Source organism: Sarcophilus harrisii, chromosome 3 (assembly GCF_902635505.1).
Source record: "Sarcophilus harrisii chromosome 3, mSarHar1.11, whole genome shotgun sequence".
Taxonomy (NCBI): Eukaryota; Metazoa; Chordata; class Mammalia; order Dasyuromorphia; family Dasyuridae; genus Sarcophilus; species Sarcophilus harrisii.
The window spans coordinates 311,357,307-311,374,847 of NC_045428.1; the positions used below are offsets into that span (position 1 = coordinate 311,357,307).

General features: G+C 36.1%; 1 protein-coding gene across 3 annotated transcripts in view; it reads right to left on the minus strand.

The window, feature by feature from the left end:
- Positions 1–17,412, minus strand: part of PIK3CB (phosphatidylinositol-4,5-bisphosphate 3-kinase catalytic subunit beta) — a 149,402-nt gene extending 131,990 nt beyond the window's left edge. For all 3 annotated transcript variants that reach the window (XM_031959816.1, XM_031959814.1, XM_031959815.1), the window contains exon 1: positions 17,225–17,412. The gene's annotated coding sequence lies outside the window, so the exon portion shown is untranslated. The remainder of the gene's footprint in view (positions 1–17,224) is intronic.
- Between the last annotated feature and the right edge of the window lie 129 nt (positions 17,413–17,541).

The window sequence follows — 17,541 nt, forward strand, 5'->3', positions numbered from 1 at the left end:
AGAACAAAAATGAAAGCAGTTTACATTCATTTCCTAGTGTTCTTTCTTTGGGTGTAGCTGCTTCTGTCCATCCTTGATCAATTGAAACTAAGTTAGATCTTGTCTTTGTTGAAGAAATCCACTTCCATCAGAATACATCCTCATACAGTATCGCTGTTTTGTATATATATATATATATATTGATTTCCTGGTTCTGCTCATTTCGCTCAGCATCAGTTCATGTAAGTCTCACCAATCCTCTCTGTATTCGTCCTGCTGGTCATTTCTTACAGAACAATAATATTCCACAACATTCATATACCACAATTGACTCAACCATTCTCCAATTGATGGGCATCCATTCATTTCCCAGCTTCTGGCCACTACAAACAGGGCTGCCACAAACATTTTCTCTGCCTCATTTCTTACCTAGTCTTAATCACTTGGGAATTGCCTCAATCAAACTGAGAACTGTTAAAGACCTTAGTTTAAAAGGGTCAAGGTCTGCCACAACATCCAGAATCATCTCCAGTTATCCTGATCTATATCTTGCCACTGGACTCAAATAGCTCAAGGAGAAAGTAAGGCTGGTGACTTTGCACAGCCCTCCCTCACTTCAATCCAATTCACTTGTATGTCATGGCATCAGCTCCATGATATCATGGTCCTCTTTAAGAATGAAGGACTGGGCAGCTAAGTGAGGAACTAGATAGAGAACCAGCCCTGAAGTCAGGAGGACCCCAGTTTAAATATCTGGTCTCACACACTTAACACTTTCTTTGGCTGAGTAACCCTGGGCAAGTCACTTAACCCCAATTGCTCAGCAAGAAAGATTGAAAAGCAAACAACAAAAGTAAACTTGAATACAGATTAAGACCAAGTTAAAAGAAGAATTCTATGTGTTATTCTTATAATTTATAATATAGACTAATTCCTCTTCGACTATGATCTATCTCCATGTGAGGAAGGACTCAGGTTTTAACTTTCATTAACTAATCTACTATTCTGCACATAATAGATTTTTAAACTTTTATTCAATTAAAAAATGAAGAAAATGTTACAAGATAAGAAATGTCATCATTGGAAAATGAATTTTCAGGCAGAGATAAGTAGCAGAATAAGAATTGTGGGAAAAGTTATGTATGTATGTATGTAAAGTGGGTTTATTTTCCGTAAAATGAGCATTCTATAAAGGCTAAAAAATAAGCATAATGGAAGCAAAGACTAATAGAATGAACTAATGCAACAAAATAAAGCAAAAGATTGGGAGAATGAGAGTGATGCAATCTCTTTCCTTTCCTCCTAAAGGAACTTCAGTTCCTCATGGATGGAACACTCTTCCCTCCTCTACTAAGACTAACATCACCAACTTCTCTTAATTCCCAACTAAAATCCCATTTTCTACAGGAGCCATTCCCCAATTCCTCATATTTTGAGTGTTTTCCCTTTATTAATTTCTATTATTCTGTATATAGTTTGTTTTATATTTATTGGCATCCGACCCACTCCCCCACCTCCATTAGATTGTGAGCTCCTTTGTATCCTAGGAGCTTAGCACAGTGTTCAACATACAATAGCACTTAAAAGATTACTGACTGATTCTCTATACAATCTCTTGATGAAATCAATTATCATCTCTAGGCAGATGACTTCCAGAGCCACATGTCCAGTCTTATTCTCACTCCTATATTCTAGTTCCAAATAACCATCTACCCAACTCAACATTTTGAACAACATTTAGACAATGTTTGTTGACATTTGGTAAGCAGTATCAAGCATATGGTAGGAATTTAAATGTTTATTGATTTCTTTTCTTTTTTGCTGAGGCAATTGGAGTTAAGTGACTTGCCTAAGATCACACAGTTAGGAAGTGTTAAGTGTCTGAGGCCAAATTTGAATTCAGGTCCTCCTGACTTCAGGGCCAGTGCTCTATTTACTGTGCCGTCTAGTTGCCCCATACTGATTTCAAACTCAAGTTTTAAAAAGAACTTATCTTTCACCCCAAATTTCACTATTCTGTCAACAAAGCAGGCTGAGACAGGTGGGCCTCCTCAGACTTGAAGGGCCAATCTGGTAGAAGGTTGCTGGAGGTCCAAAGTGAGTTGTAAAGCTTTGGGACCCGGCTACTGGTATCTAGCCAGATACCTGGATTAGCAGCACCACATAGTCAGCAAGTTTTGTTCATTTTATCTCTACATCACATGTAATGTCTGTCTAAAAAGCACCCTGCTTGGAATCCTGGGAACCCTAGGAAGGGCTGAGTTCCTACAGATGTTTACTGTATGAGGATAGGCAAGTAACTTAACTGCTCTGGATCTCAGTTTTCTCATCCATAAAATTAAGGGGTTGAGAGGGCAGGTAGGTGGCGCAGTAGACAGAGCACTAGCCCTGAAGTCTGAAGGACCTGAGTTCAAACAGATTTGAACTTAACTCAGACACTTAACACTTCCTAGCTATGTGACCGTGGGCAAGTCACTTAACCTTAACTACCTCAGGGGGAAAAAAAAATTAAAGGATTGAACTCAAAGGCCTCTAAAGTTCCTTTCTGGCTCCAAATTCTATGAACCTTTCTCTTGACTCACATGGCAACATCACCAGTGCACTGGACTACAATAGCCTCAACCAGTATCCCTATCTCAAGATTCTTCCTTTCAATTTTAAAATACAAATATGACCATAATGAATCAACTCTAATGGCTTCCTCTTAACTCTAGAATCAAATAACTTCTCTGGCATTTAAAATCTTCTCCACTCTCCTCTTCAATTTTCATATTCATCTGTCTTCTTCCATTAGACTGCAAACTCATTGAGGGCAGGAGGGGCCTTCCTTTTTCAGCTGAGCCATCAGTATATCAAAGCAGCTAAAAAAAATTAACAAATTATCTGAAACAACTATAAAATTAAGGTGAGAAAGGCTGGGGTGGTGGTGAAAGGGAGTGGTAAGAATCCTACAGGGAAATCTTCAAAGCTAAAATCAATTCTACAATTAGAATTCAAGGTAAGATGGGTTACAAGAACTCCAAAAACAGGTCTAAGAAATACTTTTAAAAGAAATAATAAAATAGAAAAAAAAAGAATAAATCTAAGATATTTTAATTAGGAAAAACTCTTATAGAAAAACAGAAGCTAGAAACAATTAACAAAATAACAGGTTCCTGATAAAAAGACTGGATAAAACAATTCAAAGATACAAGACATCAAATGATAGAAAAATCAGAACAAATACAACATAAAACTAACCAAGAAAACAGAACTTAGGAAAGATAATATAAACATAAAACCATGATGAAACAAAAATCTGAATACTGTATTTCATGAAATTATTTTAAAACTGTCTAGAAGTACAGTCAAAGGTTCTGACAAAGGCCTCATTTCCAAAATATATAGAGAAGTGACTCAAATATATAATAGTTCAAGCCATTCTCCAATTGATAAATGGTCAAAGGATATGAACAATTTTCAGATGAAGAAATTGAAACTATTTCTAGTCATATGAAAAGGTGTTCCAAATCACTATTGATCAGAAAAATGCAAATTAAAGACAACTCTGAGATACCACTACACACCTCTCAGATTGGCTAAAATGACAGGAAAAGAAAATGAGGAATATTGGAGGGGATGTGGGACAACTGGGACACTGATACATTGCTGGTGGAACTGTGAATGAATCCAAGCATTCTGGAGAGCAATTTGGAACTATGCTCAAAAAGTTATTAAATGTAGGCATACCTTTCGACCCAACAGTGTTACTAACTGGCTTATATCCCAAAGATATCTTAAGAGGAGGGAAAGGGACCCACATGTGCAAAAAATGTTTGTGGCGGCTCTTTTTGGAGTGGCCAGAAACTGGAAACTGAGTGGATGCCCATCAATTGGAGAATGGCTGAATAAATTATGGTATATGATTGTTATGGAATATTATTGTTCTGTAAGAAATGACCAACAAGATGATTTCAGAGAGGCCTAGAGGGCCTTACATGAATTCATGCCAAATAAAATGAGCAGAACCAGGAGATCATTATACACGGCAACAGTAAGACTATACAATGATCAATTCTGATGGGTGTGGTTCTCTTCAACAACGAGATGGCTCAAACCAGTTCTAATTGTTCAGTGATGAAGAGAGTCATCTACACCCAGTGAGAGGACTATGGAAATGAGTGTGGATTACAAGATATCATTTTCACTTTCTGTTGTTTGCTTGCATTTTTGTTTTCCTTCTCAGGATTTTTATTTTTTTCTAGATCCAATTTTTCTTGTGCAGCAAGATAACTGTATAAATATATTGGATTTAACATATATTTTAACATACTTAACATGTATTGGACCACCTGCCATCTAGGGGAGGGGGTAGGGGAAAAGAGGGGAAAATTTGGAACAGAAGGTTTTGCAAGGGCCAATGTTGAAAAATTATCCATACATATGTTTTGCAAATAAAAAGCTATTTTAAAAAAACTGTCTAATTGTTGGTGGAATTATGAATACATGCAGCCATTCTGGAGAGCAATTTGGAACTATGCTCAAAAAGTTATCAAACTGTGCATATCCTTTGATCCAGCAGTGTTACTACTGGACTTATATCCCAAAGAGATCATAAAGAAGGGAAAGGGATCTATATGTGCACGAATGTTTGTGGCAGCTCTCTTTTTAGTGGCCAGAAACTGGAAACTGAGTGGATGCTCATCAATTGGAGAATGGCTGAATAAATCATGGTATATGAATATTACGGAATATTATTATTCGGTAAGAAATGACCAAAAGGATGATTTCAGAAAGGCCTGGAGAGACTTATATGAACTGATGCTGAGTGAAACGAGCAGGGCCAGGAGATCCTTTTATACTTCAACAACAATACTATATGATGATCGATTCTGATGGACGTGGACCCCTTCAGCAATGAGATGAACCATATCAGTTCCAATGGAGCAGTAATGAACTGAACCAGCTACACCCAGCAAAAGAATTCTGGGAGATGACTAAGAACCATTACATTGAATTCCCAATCCCTATATTTTTGCCTGCTAGCATTTTGGATTTCCTTCACAGGCAAATTGTACAATATTTCAGAGTCCGATTCTTTTTGTAAGCAAAATAACGGTTTGGTCATGTATACTTATTGTGTATCTAATTTATACTTTAATATATTTAACATCTACTGGTCATCCTGCCATCTAGGGGAAGAGGGTGGAAGGAAGGAGGGGGAAAATTGGAACAAAAGGTTTGGCAATCGTCAATGCTGTAAAATTACCCATACATATAACTTGTAATTAAAAAGCTATTAAATAAATAAAAGTAGTTTGCCATTTCTTCTCCGGCTCATTTTACAGAGGAAGAAAATAGGGGTAAGTGACTTGTCCAGGATCACAAAGCTAGGAAGTAAAAATTTGAACTTCGGTTCTTCCTGATTTCCAAGCCTGGCATTTTATCCATTACACCATCTACCTGCCCTAATCAGCATCATAAACAATATTTTTTAAAAATTTTAAATTCATGTTTGTATAAAAAAAAAATGTATCAAAGAGTAAAAAACTGTGCATCCCCTTTGATCCAGCAGTGCCACTACTGGATATGTCTCCCAAAGAAATCAAAATCGAGGGAAAAGAATCCACACGTGCAAATTTTTTTTTGTAGCAGCTCTTTTTGTGGTGGCAAAGAAATGGAAAATGAGTGGATGCCCATCAAATGAGGAATGATTGAATAAGTTATGGTATATAAACAGAGTAATTTTTAAAAAGCTTGGAAAGATTTGCATAAACTCTGATGCTGAGTGAAGGAAATAGAACCAGGAAAAATATTGTACATAGCAATAGCAAAATTGTCCGATGATCAATTTTGATAAATTTGGCTCTTCTCAGCAATTCAGTTATTCAAGGCAATTCCAATAAATTTTGGATGGAAAATGCCACTAGCATCAAGAGAAAATTATGGAGACTGAATGAAAATCAAAGCATTTTTTTCTCTTTTGTATTTTTTTTCTCATAGTTTTTCCCTTTTGTTCTGATTTTTCTCTCCCAACATGACCCATGTGGAAATGTTAAAAAAAAAAAAAAATCAATGTACATGTGTAACTTTAAAAAAAGAAGAAGAAATGGTCTTTATCTGGTTTTACCAGATCTAAAATTACACTACAAAGTGTTAAGTAACAAAACTAATAATACATTCTAAAAAATAGAAAAGGAGACCAGTGGAATAGAAAGATAAGCAAGTTATAAAACACTACATGGTAATCTAAAGTTCAATATCACTAAGAAGTCAAACTGCTACAAATGAGGACCCTTTATTTGAGAACCACTAGGAAAACTGGAAAGCAGCTTGAAAAAAAAAATAGGTTCATTAATGTCACTATCTTCTACCACAACAACTTTCAAGTGAATAAACAATCTAAATATTAAGATGTAACATCATTTAAAAATTTGGAAGAAGATAATGTACAAAGTTCCCTATTTCACAATTATAGAAGGGATGTGACTATGCAAGAGACTTTTAAAAGCCATAAAAAATAAAACAGACAGCTGGTTATTTAGAGTAAAAAAGCTTCAGAAACTCCCATTCTCTCCCCACCTCTACCTCCATCCCCCAAATCAATGCCTCTGTTATCATAAAAGATACATTGGGGAAAATATCTTTGTATCAAATGTCTCCAACAAAAAGCCAACATGGAAAATTTAAGGAGATTTGGCAATTTATAAGATCAAAAATTAGATTTTTCCATTAGACAAAATAATACTGGTTTTCAAAAGAATTACAATCAAAAGTCACCTGAAAAAAGTAGTCACTAATAATCAAAGAAATAAAAATTAAAATAACCATGGGACATTACTACATGCATTAAATAAACCAAGATACTAAAAACTAGGGGAAATGTATTACTAGAGTAATCTTGAGCAGACAGAAATGCTAATTTACTGTAGGTTGAAGGTGAATTGGTTGAACTGCTGTGGAAGTCAATTGGAAATCATGGGTCAAAAAATTTTGTAATTTCTCTGTAGTGTGCAAGTTACAAAATTGTTCATATCCTTTGACTCAGAAATTATAGTACTTGGATTCTATCCCAAAGAAGTCTTTGACAACAAGACCTATGTGTGCAAAAATTATCTTACTGCTTTTTTTTCGTGAGTGATAACAAAAAGTTAAAAAGAAAATCTGTGCCCAATGATTGGGGAATATCTAAATAAATTGTGGCATGAATATAACACAATATTAATGTACTATAAGAAATAAACAACAGATTCCCTGAAAACCAGAGAACAACAAACTAATCCCATAATGGGAACAAAATCAGAAGAGTGGGGGGGGGGGGGGGGGGGAGGGAGAGAAGAAAATGTTAGGTAGCTGAATATCTGTCCTGAAAAAGTGGTCAAGAGGAGACAAATTTAGGAATCACTGGACCCACCCCCAAAAAAATAATTAAAAAAAAAACATCCTTAATACTTACTTAATACTATATTTCAAGAAATCATAAATGAAAATTTCAGATTATAAAGAGAGCAAAGTGAAGACAATACTGACAAAGAGAAAGCTCAAAAAGAAAAGTGCTAGGAATGTCACAACCTAAAACCAAAGTTTCCACTTCAAACAGGAAAAAATATTTCAATTACCAGAAAGAAGCAATTCAATTACCAAGGAATTACTTTCATCATCACATAAGACTTGATGTAATATAATAATCCAAAAGGTAAAAGACAAAGATTTATAACCAAAATTAATTTGTCCTGCAAAGAAAATAAGTGAAAAAATGATAAATCTAAGTGACTGAGGACTATGCAAAGTTACTAGTCTCTCCTCCAAATCAGGAATCTATTGTTTGAATAATTATTTTAATTATGTCTATATGTCTTTATGGATGATACTGAATAGAATGAGATCTGCTCTTCCTGGTAAACTGATTGGGGCCAGCAACTCAATATTTCATTTTCAATGTAATGGAGTATCTGATAAATTTTTATTTTCCTGACTATGCTCTCTTCAATTAAATAAATACTATTTTCGTAATTTCGTATAATTTCATAACTTGAATAAAATTTTGGAAATGTAATATAACATGCATAATAACAACTTAATTATAGATTTTCTATTTCCTACTTGTCCAGTAGGACTTTTTAATGTTTGGTAGGACATGATAGAATATCATCAAAATATCATTTGTGAACAGTATATTTACATGTCAAAAAGAAAGATTTTTTTGAGGTAGAAAAGTGATTTTTTTACATCTTTCTCTCATCCTAAACCAGTTACTGGTTCTTTACTAAATGAGTATTCAAGTGCTAAGGAGAGGAAAATTAACTAGTGATATTTAAAGAGAGCTTTGAAGTTTGTGAAGCATTTAACATACACTAGTTCACTGGAGTTTCAAAAGAACACTGTGAGGCAAATACTAAATTACCACTATTTTACAAATGATAAAAATAGAGGATCAGAAAGATAAGTACGTGACTTGCTTGTGATCACCCACCAAGTAATGATGGAGATGGGATTTGAATTTTCTAACTCTGAAACCAAGATTATGATTATTTCTTGTAGTTTTATGCAGATATATAAAAGTCAACTAGTCTGAAGTTTAAATATTAATACCTAAATAATTTGCACACATTGAAATCTGAATTATGGATTAGGTTAAATTGCATTGCTAATCAGCAAAATAATGTATTCTTTCTCTGTTCAATAATAATAACAATGTCCATTTACTGCTATGGTATTGTGTTACTTATTCAAAATAGAGCTGGTTTTCCTTTGTTCTTGACACTGAATAAAAATAGAGGTAGCAAATCACATCAAAATTTAGAATCAAACCTTATCTGCAATTAAGCCACAAGCTCTTTTCTGCTTAAATGTCTTAATTATGCTTTAGGCAATCTTATTAGGTCATTTTCTTACAGGTGAAAGATGCCAATCACAAAACAATTTTCATTCAATACTTACAAGCTAAGGTATAAGAAATAATAAAGTATCACTGACTTAAAAGGACATTAAATATTACATGATGATGAATGTTCATGTACTATCCTAAACCATTCCCACATAAACTAAAAGAAAATGTTAAATTTCAAATTTCAAAAAATTGGGAATATAAATGCCCATGATTTGTAAAATATCTTCATTGAAACCACAAATCCTTTCAAAAATTATAAAAGATTTAATTTTTTTATGTAATCAAGATAATATCTTAAATTTAAATATTATCTTTCCTTCAAGCAAACTAAAGTATTATTGTCACCATTACCTGCAATCTAACCCAAAGGTTTTTAATTGATGACTAAGCATTTATTAAGCATCTATTATGTGAAAGGCATGCTAAAGTTCTGGAGATACAAAGGCAGAATCAGAATAGTTCTTTTAAAGAGATTTGTGAGGGAGAGAACATATATATGCAATATTTTTTTTAAAAAATAACTTTAAAATAGGTTTATTATTGGGGAGATTGGATGGGAGGATTTTATATACTTAATAGTTTCAGGTGGCAACAAGATATTTAAAAGGAAGACTGGCTACATAAAATAAATACAAAGCTGAATGGGGGGGTATGAATGGGAGAAGTTCAATCAAATGGGGAGAATAAAAAAAAGGGAAATTTATAGCACCTATTACATACTAGGCACTGTGCCAAACACTTTTACAAACATATTTGATTCTCAAAAAGATTATAATTATCAATCATTATACCTAACAACTTTGTAACTAATAATGTAGAAGCTAAAGTTGATTAATTGGAGACATTTTCACATTTACTATATTTTTGTTTGGAATGTTGGTACTTGGCGATTTGTAACAAAGTCTAGAAAGCCCATGTACCAAATAACGTATTTATAAAGAATAGATCTATATAAGTATGCAGGAGTCTAACTAGAGAGCAAAAAAAATTTAATACTCAGTAATAACAATTTTTCAATTACTACACACCTACTTCTAACAATCATTTCTTACATGGCTGTCAAATGATTAAACTATTCAGAAATTTTATGTTGTAGTTGTTCAGTCACTTCAATTGTGTCTGAGCCTTTGTGATCCCATTTCTGTGAAAAATTATCTCATGGTTTCGAAGATTTTTAAGGAATTAAATCTATATGGGAACTATAAATATTTTCAACTTCCTTAAAAAATGGCTAAATCTTTAATTTATATAAAGATCTTAGCTACAGAATTTCAGCTAGGAAAATGCAAATTAACTGTTAAATCATCTCTTCCAAACTGAACATTCCTATCCTGGCTCAACAGGTAAAGAATTCATGGAATTTAGGTATTCCGGTTCTAGTTAAGCATTGTCCAAATAGTCAACTTTAAAAACTTCCAAGGTGCAATTGTTTATTAATTGCCCTGACTCCCCTAGACTACTATAACAATTTCCTTTGCCTATTCTATCCTAAACTGGTCTACTTCATTACTGTGTTCCCTAATAATGGACAAAGGGCAAAGAAAAGGATATAAAAGTCTAATTTTCTTGTTTTATAAATTGGTTATTGGTAGTAAAATATAAAAGATATGGTCAGGAATGTGGTTAAAACCACAATCCAAATAAAGCTTCTAGTTTACTTATGGATTACTTTTTTAATCCATGTAATCCCTCTTTCCAGGATTCACTATCAGGTTTCTCTTGAAGAAATTTTGCCAGGTGGTCTACAAATCAGGCAGCACCCCAGAAGCTAGTCAAAGCAATGTCAAGAAATATTGGTCCCAAGGCAAAGTGTTCTCAGTGGTTCCACCTGAGTCTCACACAACCCCCTCCCCATTCTTGTCACCACTACCTCTTAAAAGTTAATTGTCCTTTATCCCAAAATAGCTGTCAGAGCTAACTGTCAATTAATCTTTGCTAAGGTGTTAAATAATGACTAATTTTAGGTCAAGGGTTTAAACTATGAGTTACAGGTTCCAATGGGTAGAATGAGGTGCAAGCATTTAATTTGCATCTCCCTCCAAGAAAGAGAAAAATGAAGACAGAACACTGAACTTATTATTTTATTGCCCCTGCTATTTGCTTTTTTTCTTGAGGCAAGTGGGAAGATGAGAAAACAAGAAAGTTCTGAATAAATTAGGCAAGAAGTAACTGCTAAACTTTTACTTTTCTCTTATTGTAACCCTCTAAAACCACAGATCCTGCTTCCAAGACTGACTCTTTGAAGAACCTACCATCCCAGAAAATAATTCCTGAGAAGAAGGGACTAGCTGTCCTCACCCAAATACCATAAACACTGGGCAGGCAATTCACCCTAGCTAAAGCAACAAGATACCCTAAGATAGATGTGAGAGGTAATATGTGCCAGGTAAATAAAGCAAACCACCATTTCCCCTCAGATCCTGATGGAAAAAGCACAGGACCCCGAGTCTAAGAACCTTAGGAATAGCAATGCTTCCAGCCAACTACTTTCCAGTCATGATCCTGAGATTGTAGAGAGACAGCTCAACAACAATTGCTATAGAAAAGAACTAGAAAAGTTCTTACTACACGAGTCCTTGGTGCTCTCAAACAGTTCAACATCAGAAATGAGTGTCATTTGATCAGGGGAAATGACATGGGACTGCCCTGGGACTTTTCCATCTGAATTGAAGCTTAAACCTTCCATTTGTGTTGTCTCACCCATTAAAATGAACTCATGAGAATTCTGTTCAATCATAACTGATTCTCTGAGAGTCTATTTGGGATTTTCTTGGCAGATACTGGAATAGTTTGACATTTCCCTATCTAGCTCATCTTATAAATGAGAAGCTGAGGCAAATAGAAGTAAATGATTTGTCCAGGGTCACACTACTACTAAGTGTCTCACGCTGAATTTCACTCAGGTCTCCTTGACTCAGCAACCAGTGCTCTATGCACTGAGTCTCCTAGCTATCCTTCCTTGAGATTAAGATCTTTTCCATTTGTAAACCCAAGTTAGCATAGTGCTTAGCACATACTTCATTCATTTTTAAGGAGTCATAAATTGCCAGCAGCCTCACCTTTGAAAACTTGTGGCTGACTGATTCATCCACCACACCCCTCCAAATTCCTGTAAATTTATATACGAATTTACCCCCAGCAAAATGTAGAGAGGCAAAATAGCACTAATCTTGAAAAAAGTTGTGAACTGAATCTGGCCTCTACATTTTACTATCGTGGAACCTAACAAAAATTAATTAACCTAAGCCTCAGTTATCATACATGTTTAAAAAAAAAAAAAAAGATTATTTCCCTTGACTACATCCCTAGGTATTATAATAAAATGTATAATATGATGATGGCGATGATGATAATGATAAAAATGATAGAGGCAGAAGTATATTATTTTTATATATTTTGTTTGGTATGTTGTAATATATTTGGAAGAAACAAGGTTAATTTTAACATGAAAACCCCCTAAGGTAATATAAGGTTAGACTAACACTTACTCCACACATTCACAGACATACATCATTTTATTGTGCTTTGCTTTATTCACAGATTTTCATAAAATGGTTTGTGGAATGTCTGCCTCAAGCAAGTCTATTGGTATTGGTATTGCTATTTTTCTAATAGCATGTGCTCATATTATGTTTCTGTCAAATTTTAGTAATTCTCATAATATTTCTAACTTTTTCATTATTATGATATTTGTTCTGGTGATCTGTAATCAGTGATCTTTGATGTTACCACTGTAATTGGGGGTGGGGAGAGGTACCAAAAATCAACCGACTCTTCCTCATCTCTCTCCCTCTTCTTAGGCCTCCCTATTTTCTGAGACACAACATTATTGTTAGGCCATTATTAGGACAATTATTAACATTAATTACAATGGTTTCTAAATGTTCGAGGAAAAGGAAAAGTCAACTGAGGCAGCAAACTTTATTGTTGTCTTATTTTAAGAAAGTGCCATACCCATTCCAATCTTCAGCAACCACCAACCTTCATCAGTTAATAACCAAAGACACCAAAGCAAAAGGCTCTTCCAGTAAAAAGATTATAACCCACTGAAAGTTAAGATGGTGGTTAGCTCTTTTTTTTTTTTAATAATACAGTGTTTTTTAACTTGACATAATACTAATACACACCTAATAGAATATAGTATAATGAAAACATTATATGCATAAATTTTATATGCACTGGAAAACCAAAATTCCATGTGACTTGCTTTACTGAGTTATTCATTCACTTAATTTGGTGGTCTGGAATTGAACCTACACTATCTCTTAGGTATGCCTTTATACTTCCTTTAAGGTTTACAAAGAACTCTCATGAATAATGTACTTTATGAAAATAAACTTAAAAGTGATTGTATTTTGTTTTAAGGACATCTCAAATTTTCCTCTGACTGTAGTTAAAATTTTATCATACAATTCAACTATTTAGATATACTAAAACTAAGTGAACAGACTGGGGGAAATAAATGGGTACTGCCAGGAATCTAGGGGAAGGCTGGGAACATGGTCTTTGATAATCTTAATCCTGGGTGGTGGTAATGATGAAGAAGGGAGAAAATGAAGTCTGATGAGATAAGCAGCATTTTCTTATCTAGGAGCCTAGACTATTCCAATGGCCTCAGATTCTCCCCATTCTCCTCAGTAGCCAAAATTATCTTAAAGTACAGGTCTAACCATTTCTACCATTAGCTCCCTCTTCATCTCTGCCTCCTGGTTTCCTTCAAGTCTCAACCAAAATCTCACCTAAAAGAAAATTTTCCTTAGCCCCTTTTATGCTAATGCCTTCCCACTGAGATTATCTCCAATTTGTCAGGTAAGTGTATATATGTACATATGTATGAACATACCCACACATATAATATGTACATAGTGGTTTGCATGCTGTCTCCCACATTAGAACAAGAGCTCTTTGAGGTCAGGGGCTATTTGCTTTTCTTTTTCTCCCCAGGGCCCAGCAGAGTGCTAAACTAATAGGAAACACTTAATAAAATGCATGATGACTTGTTTGTTGACTTAGAAGTTTTCCTTAGGGATCTAACATATGTCTAGACTGATAATCAACAAGCTTAAAACTCCTATTATAGGTCATGTGCTATTCAAAGTAAGACAATAATCTTTAAAACAAAATTATGTTGAAGACTTTTTCAGTAAGATTAAAGAAAGAGTATATAATCTAACAGAGGTATGAAAGTATGTATAAACTTATTAATACAAAAGAGGCACAAAAGAAATAAAAGAATTGGGGGGGGGGAGGGGAGCACCAGTGGGATGTGGGGATGGAACTGGAATCATAATTCTACATCAGAGAATTGAGAAGCCATTTATTCAAACCCCTTCCTTCTACTAGTGAGGAAACTGAGGTCCAGGATGTTTAATTTCTCCAAGTTCATTCAGGTAACAAGTATAAAATGCAGAATTTGAAATTAAAATTATCCAATATGAACATCAGTACTCTTTCTATTGTAATACAAGTCAGCTAAAAAAGGAACAATTTAAATTTTTAAAATATCCTTTAGTTAATTTATCTTTCTATAAAATTCCTTTTCACCAAGGTACTTCTACTATTTCCTGGTCCCAAACATAACCTATTTTCTTTTCTTTTTTTTTTTTTAATTTAATAGCCTTTTATTTACAGGATATATACATGGGTAACTTTACAGCATTAACAATTGCCAAACCTCTTGTTCCAATTTTTCACCTCTTACTCCCCCCCCACCCTGCCCCTCCGTTCCCCGCCCCCTCCCCTAAATGGCAGGATGACCAGTAGATGCATAACCTATTTTCTTCCCAGACTTTATCCTCCCCAATTCTCAAATTACTGTCACTAATCGTCCATAACTTTCCCCTGTGCCTTTTTCTACTTAGCCTAAATCTTAACCTAGCTTAGTTAAATGAGGAGACATTAAGACTAACAAACTCAAGGATTCTTGTCCTATAATGAATATCTAAGGCAAAAAAGACCAAGAAACATAAAAAAAGAAATTCTTTATACACAATAACAAAGATCTCATTTCCACTTTTAGTAGTTAACAGTAATCAATTGAGAACAATTGGTCAAAATATAACATCTAAATTAGATAATTTGAGATCTTGATACCAAATTAAAATATTTACACAATTATTTTCCAAACTCAAAGGTTTTGTTGTGTAATAAAAACAAATAAATCACTATCTTTTCAGAGAATCCTATACACTCAAGTAAAAAAAAAAAAATTAAATCTTTTAAGCCTCCAAATCCGACCTAGCCAAATTTAAATTTTTAAAATATGATCAAAACTCTACATGGCAATATAAGGTAAAGCTTGTTTAAAGCTGAATGATGATGCATATGCTAAAATAACCAGTTAAATCTTTAGCACTAAGACACCATTCAAGTAAAAGTTTGGCAGGATGTATTTTTAAAATTCAAGCTCTTCTCATCATCTACTTTTCATTCATTAACATTTTTAAAGTCTGAGCATATGCAGCATCATTAAGTGCACAACATAGGTCGTCTGGAGTAGAGGATACAGAGAATGGATAAAGTTGATCTAAAATAAAAAGCAGTGACATAAAATGCTGGGTCTAGAAACCTTCAAAATAATCTACTCCACCAACCCATTTTAGATGGGTTAAATGATAGAACAGGAAGCAGAGTAGCAAAGGTAACACTAAAATTGAAGTCTCCTAAATAGCCTACCTCAAATATCTTTCAACCCAAGATTCGTGTAGAGAGTTGTTAACATTTAAGACTAAGCAACATAAAATGTTGCTGAAAGAGAACACAATCTAATCTTTCTATAACTTAACAAGAAATTGGGTCAGAGAAGTTAAGTGATTTGACCATCATCCCAAAGTTGTTGGTGGCAGTCTTTTTTAAAGCAGTCTTCCTAAACTTTGAAGTCCAAACATTGTATCCACTACACTAAAACTGCCTTTCATAATTAAATTTAAAAAGAATTTCCAAACTAAATTTTTTTATATGGCTGCCAAAGTTCTATCTTTAAGAACTACAAGTGATAAAAACCTATTAAAAAAATAAGAAGCGAAGCATAAAAGATCTCTAATTTTTCTTCATTTGACTTGAGTGCTACATTTATTCCTGGGAATCATTTCTAAATAATGGCATGGTGCGTCTAAAAAGTACTAAACCTAATTATGACTCCATTGTAAACCTTGCCCATAACCATTTACAAAACCACTTGTTACTTACTTCAAATGTAGCAATCTAGAGGAGGCCTGTTTCCATATTCTTGCACATTTGTACGATGTAACAAATGACAATAAATAATTGTCACTAGGCTTCGTAAAATAATTTTACCTCATGAAACTGAAACATTTCAAATTTTGTGTCCCACCAAGAACAATCTTAAAATTATTTAACTTAACTTTTTAACCTTCCCCTCAGCCACATACTTAATTAAACAGGCATTATTACCAAGTTTTCTTCTGGACCGCTAAAAATATCAGGCAAACCACATTCAACTGTAGCTCTTTAGCAACTCGTTCAAGTGTTGCAACTAGAAAACACCTCAGAAATCAATTTGCCTCTAACAGTACGTCCGCAGTCATCAATTAGCAGCAGATACCAAAGGCCGAGTCCCCTCAGCATCCCAGACTTAAATGTAACCCAATGATAAAAGGCAACCTAAGCTAAACATGGGAAACTGTAGAGATAAGAGATTTGTTGTAAATCATCTTCTCTAAAAGCAGTAAATATCTTCTTTATTTTCGTTTTCTTCTCCGCCCCCAGCACTCCGTCTTTCCCTTTTTTACTAGTTCGGACCAGCTGCTTTCTACCGTCCCACAGAAAGGAGGCAAAACATCTGGCAGGAGCTCGCGGGGAGTTTCCTCTCCACCTTTCAGGAAACTAATCCGAGACTAAGAGCCCGGGGTCGCTACCAGACGCAGCACCTAGAGAAGCCACCGAGCCTTTCGGACGCTCTTCCGCACCCGCTCCGGAGCTCTCCGAGAAGTCGCAAACCGTGACGTGTCTCTGGCAGGCAATCCGACAAAAGCCATCACTATCGCGACATGTCACACACGCACACACACACACATTCCTCCTCCCCCGCAGCTGCGGGCGCCCCGGGGCGCGCGAACGGCCCCCCCTCGCCGCCCCCCCCCCCCCCCGCTGGGGGCCGCCGCAGGTTGCGGATGGTGCGGACCCAGGGTCGGAAACGCGGAGGAGCCCCGGCTCTGCGGGCCTCGGCTGCGCTGATGCCCGGCCCCCCACGCCCCTAGCACCCCACACACAGCGCCTCACGATCTGTGCGCGCGCGCGTGCACACACACTCACACACTCACACACACACTCACACGACGCCGGGGGAGACCGCGCAGCCACGGCCGCATCCGGGTTCTCCCCCTCCTCCCCATCGGGGCCCGCCGGGGCACTCACCTGCCCCGCACGCTCAGCAGCAGCAGCAGCCGTCGCGGGCCCCGAGCTCTCGTGCCCCCATCCCGTCCCGGGCCAGAGCAGCCCCCAGCGCCAGGAGCAGCCGCGCGCTACGCCAGCCGTCCGGCAACTGCCATTTCCAGCGCCGCCGCCGCGGCACCCCCAGACGCGCGCGCGCGCGCGCCCCCGCGGCGGCCGCCGTGCATGTGCCCGCGCTCACTTCCCCTCAGCCCCGCCCGCCCGCGGCCTGGCAGCTTCCCCCGCGCTCTGCCTTCCTCCTCTCCTCGCGCCGAGGGGCGGAGGGAGCGGTGTCTCCGGCG